Genomic DNA, 13881 nt, shown 5'->3' with positions numbered 1-13881 from the left:
AATTCACTTGAGTTGAGTTGAGAAAACTCAAGAAAATCTTATGTAATATTTTTATTTTTTTTTTAAAAACAGAGAATGTAACATAAATGTACTTGAATTTTTATAAAAAAAAATATAAAAAACGCCTACTAGTTTTTTTTAAATGTTCAAAATTTGTATTACATTTTTTTGAAAATATATATTATGTAGCATGAAATTTGTAACATTTTTTAAAAATATACTAGCCGGTGCTTTTTTTTATAAAAATGTTCAAATATATGGGGTAAAGTTCTTGTACAAATAATCTTAACATACTAAACATACAAATTGAAGGAAAACTCAAAAAGACAAGGTGGCATTTTTGTAATTATCAATAACTATCAAAGTTACTCTACAAATATACCTAAAAAAACCTAACCACTCCCCCCACCCCCAAAAAAAACCTAAACCCCCCACCCCCCAAAAACCTAAAAAAAACCTACCCCCCCCCACCCCCCAACAACCTAAAAAAACCTACCCCCCCCCACCCCCAAAAACCTAAAAAAAAACCTAACCCCCCCCCCCACCCCCACCCCCAAAAACCTAAAAAAACCTAACCCCCCCCCCCCCACCCAAGCTAAAATGCTAAAAACTAAACCCCCAAAAAACCTAAAAAAAATCTAAAAAAATAAAAAAAAAACACACAAATTATTTTATTTTATTTTTTAACATTTTTTTATTAAAAAATCGCTACTTTTAGTAGCAGCAAAAAAAAAAAATTTTTTTTTTTTTGCTAACGAAATGTAGCGATTTTTTTAATAAAAAATGTTAAAAAAAAATTTGTGTTTTTTTAGGTATTTTTGGTTGTAACTTTGATAGTTGGTGGTAATTACAAAAATGCCACCTTGTCTTTTTGGGTTTTCCTTCAATTTGTATGTTTAGTATGTTAAGATTATTTGTATTTGATCTTTTGCCCAAATATATGTATGTTACATTTCCTATTTTTTTTTAGAAAAAAATAAAAATGTTACATAGCGTTTTTACAAAGGTTTTTTAAGTTTTCTCAACTCAAATGGGTTTTCGTTTTATTCTTTCCCAACGTGTATATCTCTTTAAAATTATTTATATATTGCATTTCTAGTTGTAACATTCTCATACTAATTATAATTAGTGATTTCTATGTTCATGGATTTATTTTTGTTTGTTTGAATAGAAGCTTTTGAACTGCGCTCAGTCAAGTATGTTTAATTGTGAAATTCATTATATATTCACAGTCAATGCATCCAAAATGCGTTGATTATATTTGAAACTTACGGCTCAATATATTTCATGTGAAAAGGACTAACTAAACAAGCTAGCATTTCCCTAACAATAACAATAATTGTACCTAGTAAATCCTATGAATAACAAAGCTATTGATAGGGTTTAGAAATGTATTATGTAAATAAACCTTACCGGTTACCTCGATAACCAGAAATAGAGATGCTGCTTTTGGAGAGAATCCAGGCTCCAACTAGTACCCTAAGACATCACATATGTTTCATTTTTAATATATATAGTTTTTTGTCTATTAACTAAACAACTTAGATCTTAAATTCAAGAAAATTGTCATCTTATCCGTTTTGGAATCTAATCTAAGTGTTAAAGCTAACAAGTGGTTATATATAAATGAAAATAAAAATGATATCATAATTTAGGACAGCATGAAATATTAAAAAATGGGTGATGTAAGCAGTTTACAAATTAAAAAATGGGTTATGTTTGTGGAGACTTATTTAAAGTAGGTGATAAATAAAAAAGAATTGGATGGTGGGTGATGGATGGTGGATGGACATGCAATTTGCAAATGCAAAAGCAAAAAGATTAGGACAAAACTCTAAAAGAATTTATTTTAAATTGTTAAAGATGTTCCATAAATAGCATAAAAATCTTCTAAGTTTATAAACTTCTTTTTGTTATCAGTTGAAAATAGACCATAATTTCTATAAATATGATGGTATGGTCTTTATTTTGATGTTCAAATAGCTTCATTCTTCACTACTGTTTTATTTCAAAATGTATATATTTAGGTTTTTTAGAAATGTATAATGCATTTTTCAAGGTTTATTTTATTTTAATTTTTTTTTAAAAGAAAAATGTTTCTCATGTCAACTTTTTCATTAACTATTTTGTTGAAAATCTTAAATTTCACACATATGACTTGATTGCAAAGTATTGTGGCCAAATAGAAGAAAATAAAACCAACGTTGAAAATTTGTGAAATCAATTAAAGCTTATTGGTGACATTTTAAAGATTATAAAATTCACAGTCGGCTACGTTTTTTCTGCTTTGATTCTTTTAGGTACATCCCACCTTTTAATTATTTTCTAAACATTCTTAATATATTGATCATTACCTTTTCATTTATTAATTAATCTTGACAAACTTGTTTGGCATTATTGTAAATACTTTTCCATATTATATATTATATATATTTTTTTGATGATGTTATTTTGTGTATCTAAATTATAGATTTTCCTTATTAGCATAGATAATTAACAACTACACATATATAAAAGAACCAAAAATTAGGTTTTAGTGGATTTGGTTGCAAAGTTACGGGGCTGTTTGTTTACCTTTTAATAGGCTCTTAATGGTTCAGACATCCTCTTACTGGTTCAACACTTAGGTGGTGTTTGTTTTTTGGAAGAAGAGCTTCCTGGCATCTTCTGTCTGCACCGTGCAGACGCGGGAAGAGGTTTAGCCTCAGAAGAGTGTTTGTTTTTTTTTCGAGAAGTGCTTTTAACCTCTCCCCAACCTCTTTTTGGGGAAGAGATGAGAGGTAAGCTTCTCCAAGCAGAGGTTTACCTCTTCTTGGCACCACCTCCACCTCCACCCCTGCTCCACCCCTGCTCCGCCCCTGCTCCACCACCACCACCACTGCTCCGCCACCACCATCATCATCATCATCACCACCCCTGCTCTGCCACCACCACCACTGCTCCGCCACCACCACCCCTGCTCCGCCACCATCATCATCATCATCACCACCCCTGCTCCGCCACCACCACCACTGCTCCGCCACCACCTCCGAAACCCCCACCTCCGCCTCCACCTCCGAAACCCCCACCTCCACCTCTGAAACCCCACCTCCGCCGAAACCCTAAATCGAAACACCCCAAAACGATCAGAAACGAAACCCCCACCTCCGAAACCCCCACCTCCACCTCCGAAACCCCCACCTCCGCCGAGACAGATCTGTTAGAGAGAGAGTAGAGAGAGAGTAGAGACAGATCTGTTAGAGAGAGAGTAGAGAGAGAGTGGTGGTGATGATGACGGTGGTGAAGTGGTGGCGGTGATGATGATGGCGGTGGTGCAGATTGTAGAGAAAGAGTAGAGAGAGAGTAGAGAGAGATCAGTGTGTTGTGTGTGTGTGTTGGTGAAGAGGTTTTATATAAAAAAAAACAAACCCTCTTCTGCAGACATTTGGTCCACCTCTTCTCCTGCAGATGTCTGCAGATGTGGCCTGCAGCAGAAGAGATTTTCATGCAGAAAAAACAAACAGCACCTTAATGGTTCAGACTGTTTGTTTCGCGAGCAAATGTCTGAATGGTTCAGACATTTGCCTCTAAATGGTTAAGCACTATACTAAGTCTGAATGGTTAAGACCTATAATCTGAATTGGTCAGACATTTGCCTCTTAACGGTTAAGCATTATACTGGCTCTTAATGGTTCAGACCTCTTACTAATTCAGCAGTTAATGGTTCAGACCTTTTTCTACTGGTTCAGCACTTAACCATTCATGTTTAAATTAGAAATCGCTATTGGATTCAGAAAGAATTACAACAATTATTGTTAAGTCTCAACTCTAAGTGTGTTTTCTCTTTGACAATTCTCCAATTTTTGTAAAGCTCTTATGCTTGATAGAGATTTTCTTATGTGTGTGATGTTCATCTGGCTAAGCTTAGATCTTAGCGTCTTAAGAATGGTGCAATCTTTGAGGAATATCTTTGCACAAAGGGATTATATATAGTGATGGTTTTTTGCCCGATATTAATCATCTCAGTCTCATTGTTGATTGTAAAACCATGTTCTATGTTTGGTCCAATACCCATTAGGTATTTACGAGTCGTCTATGGGTGTGTGCATATACATAAACTATAGATAAGTAAAGTAGTAGATTATTCTAATAATACCTAAGGACAAAGGACAATAAAAAAAGATGTTTACTGGTATGTTTCAGATAGATAGATCGGGTATCACCTAATATCATGCCTAGAAAATTTTCTTAAAACTAATCGCCATACTCGTCCCATTACCCGTCTCAAATGTTTCAAGTTTCATTTACCATCTCTAGTTACACTTTGCTTGTAAACTCAAAAGTTTTTGAAAAATAACACACATAGCTAAAGCCTTAAAAAGAGAGAGTTGACGCTAATATCCAACTAGTTAGTTGTTGATGAAAGAAACAATATATATGCATTCTAAAGTGGGGTGTAAGTTGTGAGTGTGGTCCAAGCAAAAGGAACTCATAGCTAGCTGGTATGAAGTGTAAGTTGTGAGTGTGGTCCAAAAGAAACTCATAAGCATCTATATGAGATGCTCTTTACTCAATGGGTGATTTGCCTGAAAGGAAGGATACATCATTCTATCCATTGATCGTTGTGATAATATGAGTATGAGACTATGAGTAACCATATAATATTATTGACTATTGAGCATTGATTAGGGTTCAGGATTTTAAAATTCATAACTAATTTTTCCAAGTGATGGCTAGGCTTTACATGATCAAATGCTTTAGTAAAAATGTAGGCAAGTTGATCATTAGTTGGAATGTAATCAAGTATAAATCTTACCTTTCTCACCAACATCTCCAGAAAATGATACATATGTTTGGTTTCAAAGTGTTGAATTGGATTCCTTGTTATGGACATAGCACTTGTGTTGTCCTTATAATTAGAATTTCGGTACGTTATCTGTACTGTACCAGTACTCCTTATAAAATTCTGATCTATATATGATACTGTAACCGAATTTCTGGAAAAGTGGGTATCAAATCCCATACCAAATCTATATGTACGGTACTGGTACTCGGTACCAAATTCTCATCCCTAACCGATTGGCTGGACCTTCATGTTCAAAGCCTTAGAAGCTAAGAGCCATTTGAGACGCCTTCGTGTCTACATCAACGGGCATATACACAATTTAAAGTTTATTAAAAAAACGAGGGTAAAATGGTGTCATTTGTTAGACTGTTTTAATGAATTGGTATATTTTATAATTTAACTAATTTGTAAGAGCATATATGATAATGTTTAGTCTTTCATGTCACCCTTGTGCATGAGTTACCTATCTCATAGCCAAAATGCACTTAAACGCCACCCCCTCTATCTCCCCTCCTCCATTATAATTCCATTTGAGGTACTCCACATCAATTATCATCTCCTCCATGTGAGCTCAAAAAAACTCATGTGTCGGAGATACTCTAACTTAAACAACACGTAACGTCCTTAAATAAAATATTGCATGTCCCCATCAAATACATCTAATAGAATTCGTAATGATGACGCTTATGACCCCATCAAATACATCTAATAGAATTCGTTATGATGACGCGTAAGATACGAAAGAGATATGGACATGTGAGATGAACGTGGATCTAGGTTAACAGTCTTTTAGGAATACAATGTTACCTCGAAACCACAATTTTCACCTACAACTTCTCATACTTTAATTAGACATGAGAAAGTTTACCACAAGGTTTAATATGGTGTTGTTCTTTTCTTTTGTAAACACGTTCATCTTCTTCAAAAATATTTTTAACCACCAAATCATATGTGATGTTTGATTGCATCTATCTAAATCCCCTTGTATAGTACTTCTTGAAAACACTGTCCTATCTAGGGTTGAGCATTTAGTACTGGGTACCGATACCGAACTTTTTCGGTACCGATACCCACTTTTGTTATTTTTGGTATCGGTACCGGCTTGGTACGATACCGGTAAAATACCGATTTTTATCTTCAAATACCGGTATTGTACCGTACCGAATATTTCGGTACAAATACCCGATTTTGGTGAATTTAATATCGGTATTTTTGGTACCAGTACCGGTTTGATACGGTGCCGGTACCACGCTCATCAATACATCACAGTCAGTGTAACATAGAAAGTCCACTTTGACTATTTTAAGCTCATTGATTTATCTACTACGTCATCAAAAATAAAATATCATTTTTTAACCCGTCATGCATACTAAAAATGGGTTTAGCCGGTACATCTTATTTTTCCCATAATTGTAGGTTGAAAAAATTTACATGGTTGATACTTCTGATTTCTATCAAATTAATATTGGGTACTAATAGTTTTTCTTGTAAAATCAGGCATTAATGTTCTAATTTGTTATAATATTGAGCACTAAGGTCAAATAAAGGGGTATGGTCCCAGATCTCGCGTCAGCATGACCGCGAGTGACCATTACCCTTATCAAAACCCCCACTAGCTAAAGACTTATCTGTGTCCGTGCGGGCACGCGTGAACACAGAGGTCGAATCCAATCTGCCCAATGATGGAAGAGGACTTACCTGGAGTATGAGAATGATATAACAATGCGGCGTGACACAGCATCTAGTGTATGAAAACGGTGTACGCATAGCGATGCGGCCTAGCACCGCATCCTGTGAACACTTCTATCAATACAAGGGATCTGGATAACAGCAACAGTCACCACAAGTGGCGATGCGGCCCGGCACCGCATCCCACAGTCTTTGCCAGAAGGACAACGCGGGAACAACGGCAGTTACCGCAGGTAGCGATGCGGCGCGGCACCGCATCTTGCCCACAAGGCAAGTGGGACTGACAGTACAGAGCAAGTGGCACCAATGACAGTCGCCTGTCAGGCCATACGTAAGCAACAGACTGACACTGCAGTAGGACGTGGCTTCACCTCCACAACCGACAAGCCTGACACACCTGCATAAGGGCTGCACGTCGTCAGTCCGTCCTTTCAACTCCTCCTTCACTCCTCGGCTATAAATACCAACCCCAAACCAGGTTTGAGGTATCTCTTCACAACTCTCTCACTACTACTACTATCACACTTTGCTTCCCAAGCAAATTACTGATTCTCACGTCGGAGAGTGGTAACAAGGAGCACCCCCACCCCATCCTCCTTGTTACGAGTCACGGCTTGTTTCCTTGTGCAGGAGATCAACCGGCGGACGATCCGGCCAGCAATCTTTGAAAGGAAGGGATTAACCCTTCTTGATGAGACCAATGTGTTAACCTTGCCCGGTTAACCATTGTTTCATCATTGGCGCCCACCGCTACTCTTAGCACTTTTTTAAACCATCCCTCTCCCTGTCAAAAGATCATGTCTGATCGTCTAAACAACACTACCGGGGATAACCTAAACCCCGCAAACCCAGGGCCTGTGGGGACCGCTCCTCCAGTCCCAAATCCTAGCCACATTGGCACATCAACGCAAGGGGGCGCATCCCTTACGTTTGGACACGATCTTTCACAGTACGCATCTGTGATCCCTCCGGACATGAACGTTCATGCCTGGTACGACCAGCAAACAGCTCTACTGGCCGCAACATACAACAGAGCCTACGCAGAAGCGCAGGTACCAATCGGTCCTACCTCGGCACCACATACCCCTGCGGGTCGTATTTTACAATACGATGGCAGGGCCCCCACACACCCAGCCTCCTGGAGTAGGCGTGAAGACCGCAGATTCTCTTACTGTGAGGTCCGCACAATTGATGAGGATGGTTCCTCATATGGGTCTCGTGCCAGAGGCCCAATACATAGCCGCCTAAGCCCTTAAGGCGAAAACAGGCGGCAATGCACAGCCCACCGTGGCTCTGGCATTCAAAGCCGGTTGGGACCGCAGTCCCATCACGAAGGGTATGGCCGTACCGACCCGGACGACTATACATATTGCGGTGAGTCTCATGCTACCAGCAGCAGACCAGGAGGACGCAATTATGTTCCTCCAAATCAACCCCGCAACACATACCTTCGCGGTGCAAAGCGCCCACAGAGCCAACCCTATAGGCCAAAATCTGTGGCCGAAAACTACAAGTTTGTCCCGGAGATTGCCCACGCCGATGTCACCACCACTAAATTCCCATTAAACGTTGGGAAATACAATGGTTCATCCGACCCGGACGATCACATGAACATCTTCATCGGCGCAGGGTGCAACGGCAGGTGGGACGAGCCCACCTGGTGTCATTTTTCCCCCCAGACCCTCACGGGTTTGGCCAGGGCTTGGTTCGATTCTTTGCCAGTAGGATCACTGGCCTCATTCGAGGACTTACATGCAAAGTTCCTCGCACATTTTTGCCAACAGCGACGTCACGCGCGTGACTCGATGGATGTCATGAACATCTGGCGCGGAGACAACGAATCTCTGGAATCGTTTGTCGTCCGCTACAACAAAAAATGCCTGGAGATAGGTGGCGTGGCAGACCAGATGGCACGTAACCATTTCATTGTAGCCATTAAAGACGAACAAATGGTTATGACTATCTCCGGCAAAGAAGGCTTGCCAAAGAAATGGGAAGACGTCATGGCTGCGGTCAAGACGTACGCCCAGACTCAGCCGTCCCTCAAACCGCATATTGTAAAGGCACAGCCTCAAGCGGAAGGCCAGTCCTCCCGCCAAGAGCCTAAGCGCAATAACAAGCGCAACCGGGACTCATGGAATCGCAGCAGCGATCCCAAGCCATATGTCCCGCGTAACAACCAGCCCGACGCAAGGGCAACAATTAACGCCCAGCGTGAAAACCGGGCATCAAAGAAAAAGTCTCGGGACCGCAACTGGACCGAGATCACACAGTCGCTAAGCAACGTCCTCCTCACGGACGCGCAATTTCTGCGCCCGGCCCAGCCGATGAAGTCCAAGAAAAAACAGGATCTCACACTTTATTGTGAGTACCACAAGGACTCGGGCCACATAACAAACAACTGCATCAGTCTCCGACTGGAGATTGAGCGGGCTCTAAAGGAGGGAAAGCTGCAACATCTGTTGCCCGGCGCGCAAAAGCCAACCAAGCGCATCACTCCCCACAACGAGGGCACCTCCACGGGTAAGAGGACCATGTACGTGGCCTCAACCCACATGATCAACGGAGGCAAAGAAAGGCCGCGCAAGGCGGCTAGAAGACCGGACAATGACTGGAAAGATGAGCAAGTCGTCTTTCCAAAAGTCCGAGCCGGTCCGCGCGACAGGCGCGCCGTCGTTATTACAGGCCACCTGGCTCACTACTGCACCGAGCGATTATTCATCGACCCGGGCAGTACCTCTGACATCATATACGAGCAGTGATTCAACCAGTTTGATCAGGACAAGGTTTGGTTGCAAGCAGTGGACTACCCTTTGGCCGGGTTTGCAGGGGAAACTGTTTTCCCCCTAGGCCAAATTACTTTTCCTGTGCGCCTCACCAACGGAAGTCACGCAAGAACGGAGGAGGTGAACTTCATGGTTTTACCTCACACCTCCAAATATAACGTACTTCTCGGGAGAGAATCCCAAGGAGACTTCAACATGATTACGTGGGTACCCCACTCTGCGGTCGGTTTCCCAATCGAAACGGGGGGTCGCGATAATCTATGCACGCAGAGAAGTCATGTTGTCGGACGAACTGCGTCCGACTAAGATGGCAAGGCCTACCCCCAACACCCAACCAGAAAAATGGGTTCTCAACGCGAGACACCTAGAGCAAACAGTCACGTTGGGCCACGCCTTATCACCCAACACCAGGGCGCCCCTGAAGCAGCTCCTCTTCAGGAACCAGGATATTCTCGCGTGGACGCCTGCAGACATGACAGGAATCCCACGCGAAATTGCGCAAAATTTCTTGAATACCTTGCCAAGTATCAAACCAGTGATCTAAGGCCAACCCCACCTTGGATCCGCAAAGAACGAGGCGATGCATGAGCAGGTCACAAAACTGCTCTCCGCAGGCATCCTGCGTGAAGTCCAATACCAGACTTGGTTGTCCAACCCAGTCATAGTATAAAAACCATCCGGGGGCTGGCGCATGTGCGTCGATTATAAAGATCTCAACAAAGCTTGCCCCAAGGATTGTTACGCACTTCCAGAGATCGATGAGAAAGTCAATAACCTTGCACCATTTCGATGGAAGTGTTTCCTCGATTGTTACAAAGGCTACCACCAGGTACAAATGGCAATCAAGGACGAAGATAAAACGACATTCCGTATACCCACCGGAAATTACTGCTACACAAAAATGTCGTTCGGGTTGCGCAATGCAGGCGCAACCTATCAAAAATTGATGAACGACAATTTTCGCGGCCAAATCAGCAAAAGTGTCGAAATCTATATGGACGACCTGGTCGTCATGAGCATGGAGGAGGATACCATGCTCACAAATATTGAAAGAACATTCCAAACTATGCGAAGCGTCAATATGAAGCTCAATCCAGGGAAATGCTCGTTTGGAATGAAGGAAGGCAAGTTCCTTGGATTCATCATAACAAAAGATGGATTCAGGGTAAACCCAGAAAAAGTTCAGGCGATCGAGCGCATGCCATCGCCTTCCACGATGAAAGAAATGCAACGACTAGCCGGCAGGCTAGCCGCACTGAATAGGTTCTTAGCCAATCATGCAGCTAAGTCATATCCTTTCATCAAGACCCTGCGGAACTGTTTAAAAAAGGAACAATTCCAATGGACCGCAGAGGCCGAAGACGTTTTCCGGGAGATAAAGGAGTGTTTGATACAACTCCCAACTCTAACCGCACCACGCAAGAAATAACCACTTATCTTGTACCTATCTGCTGCAGACAACGCGGTAGGCGTGGTACTCATAGTGGATCGAGAGGGAGTTCAAACACCCATCTACTACATCAGCAAAATGCTCAACGACCCAGAGACAAGATACTCCATCATGGAGAAGTTGGTGCTCGCACTAGTACATGCGTCAAGACGGTTGCGACGTTACTTCGCAAACCACGTCATCACGGTGCTAACCAACTATAGGATCGGCCCGATCCTATCCAAACTAGACATCTCTGGGAGATTAGCAAAATGGGCAATTGAACTGGGCGCACACACGCTGAACTATAAGCCGCGCCCCGCAATCAAAGGCCAAGTTCTGGCAGATTTCGTTGCCGAATGACCGGCAAATCGCATCCAAGAATGCGAAGAAGAACAAAACCCTGCACCACCACCATCCTCTTCAGAAACCTGGGAACTATTTACAGATGGTGCATCCAACGAGGAAGGTGCAGGCGCGGGTCTGCGACGCGTCAGCCCCGATGGCCAAGAGCTTACCTATGCAATCCGCCTCGATTTCAAAAGCACAAATAACGAGGCAGAATATGAGGCTCTATTGGCAGGGCTACGTCTGGCAGTCAAGCTCGGCGTACAACATCTGGAAGCACACGTCGACTCCTTGTTAGTTGCAGGGCAGGTACGCGGTGGCTATGCCGCAAAAGGGGATATCATGATCCTCTACCTCGAGCAAGTCTTGCAACTGAAATCAAAATTCACTTCCTTTAATATCCGCCATATCAACAGAAGTGAAAACAAATCCGCGGATGCACTGTCAAAACTCGCATCCACCAGCTTCCAACACCTGGCAAAGGAGATACGCATTGAGATTCTGCAAAATCCCTCAGTACCCCTGGGCCAAGTCAATGTCATCCAGTACGGTACAACATCCTGGATGACACCAATCATTGCATACTTGCAATCTGGTGTTACTCCCGAAAGCAAGTTAGAAGCACGTAAGTTGCAATACAAAGCGTGCCATTATCAAATGGGAGACGGTATCCTATACCGTAAATCATACCTAGGCCCACTCCTACGCTGCGTCGATCCCCAAGATGCTACATACCTTATCAGAGAGATACATAAGGGAATATGTGGCATACATGCGGGTCCACGCATGGTAGTGGCCAAAATTATGAATGCTGGGTATTACTGGCCCGGTATGCACTTGGATGCAGTCAACGTCTTGCGCAAGTGTTTCAATTGTCAGCGACATGCTCCAAAGACCTTGCGCCCCAAGAACAACTTGATCCCTGTCACCACCGCATGGCCCTTCCAGAAATGGGCAATTGACATGGTAGGACCATTCCCAGACGCACCAGGTGCGGTGAAATTTATCGTAGTGGCTGTCGATTACTTCACAAAATGGGTAGAGGCAAAACCACTCGCCTCAACCACCGCTATGATAACAAGGAAATTCATCTGGGAACACATCATCTGTCGTTTCGGTCTACCGATGTGCATCGTTACCGACAACGGCACCAACTTCGCTGCCGATGACTTTCAAAAATGGCTAGAAGAACTACACATTGAATACATATTCTCCTCAGTTGCATATCCGTAAGGGAATGGCCAAGTTGAGAGTATCAATAAAAGTCTAGTCGAAGGCATCAAAGCACGGTTGGGAACAGCCGGACGTGGCTGGGTCGATGAACTCCCAAGTATCTTATGGGCCCACAGGACAAGCCCAAAAACAAGTCACGGCGAGACACCCTTCAGCCTGGTCTATGGCTCGGAAGCGGTGATCCTCGCGGAAGTAGGTCTTCCCTCACCTCGGATGTTGGCTATCAACAAAATAGCCAACAATGAGGCACGCAGGCTTGACTTGGACCTCCTAGAAGAAAGGCGTGAAAACGCTGCCATCAACGAGGCCAAGTACAAAACCAAGCTTGAAAAATACTACAATTCACGCGTGCGCGTTTGTACTTTTAACCCGGGAGACTACGTCCTTCGCGATAACGAAGCATCTAACGCTGAACGCCCAGGAAAACTTACCCCCAAGTGGGAAGGACCCTACCTCATCCAAGAGGTCTTGGGCAAAGGCGCCTATAAACTACAAACGTTAGAGGGCGAAACTATCGCACGCACATGGAATGCACAACAGCTTCGACGCTGTTACATGTAAGCCATGTTTTTACATTTTCCATGTAACCTATCGGGCTGCAGGCCACTCGCAAATAAATAAATGAGCGATTCAATGCAATATTGTTTTTACTACTATTACAAATGCGTGTTCCACTTTGCGGTATCTGCAAAAACAGATTGGCAAAATCTTCATTCGCGATACCCACACAAAGTGGTGACCACACACAAATATTGTAATAAGCCAGCAAAGGCAAAACATTAAGTGTCCATCCGGCCGGATACACACATACGGTTTTTACAAAACTTACACAATTCCTAAACCCTAACGGGACAAACACAGGAATTGACTAATACTCATACGACAAAGGTATAGAGTATACTCAACCGCGCTTCACAGCCGGTAGAGTTCTTCATACTTGCATATCACCTAGATACGCAAAGGGCAAATTCAGACTTAGTGTTATTCACAATAACATTAACTTATACGAGTTCAAACATGCAAGTAATAAAAACGCTTGTACAAATTGAACAAAAATGGTTAAACTTTGTATTCAAAAAATTTCTACACCCACGCGGTGTACAAGAGATTTACATAAAGTCTTTAACATTTACATTAAGGAAACAAAAAAGGGCACGCAGGCCAACCTAGTCCTTCTTTGTACCGCTGGTACCCATGCCACCTTTGCCGTCACCAGCAGTCTCTTCCTCGTCCGACTCTTCAGCATCAGCGTACGACATCCGTAAACGTTCTACATAGTCTTCCGCATCCAAACATTCGTCAAGCTTCTCAAGGGCGAAAATAGACATGTTATGGTATGCGGCAAGAGCGGCAGCAAGAAGCCCTTCCGTATCAACGCCATGGAACCCGGACCTTTCATCAGTATATCCGCCTCGGGATAAAACGTTGATATGACTGATGCATCGGTTATAACCAGCTTTAAAACCAGCATCCCGCGCGCGCTACCTAATCTGGTCTACACCAGTTGCGTTCTCAGGGGCATCAAGGATAGCCTTAACAATCTGCAAAGCACAAGCAATAAGGTTATCATA

This window comes from Helianthus annuus, chromosome 6 (genome assembly GCF_002127325.2).
Source record: "Helianthus annuus cultivar XRQ/B chromosome 6, HanXRQr2.0-SUNRISE, whole genome shotgun sequence".
In the NCBI taxonomy this organism is placed as follows: Eukaryota; Viridiplantae; Streptophyta; class Magnoliopsida; order Asterales; family Asteraceae; genus Helianthus; species Helianthus annuus.
The sequence above is the reverse complement of the archived record's forward strand: the minus strand, read 5'-3'. Positions refer to the sequence as shown.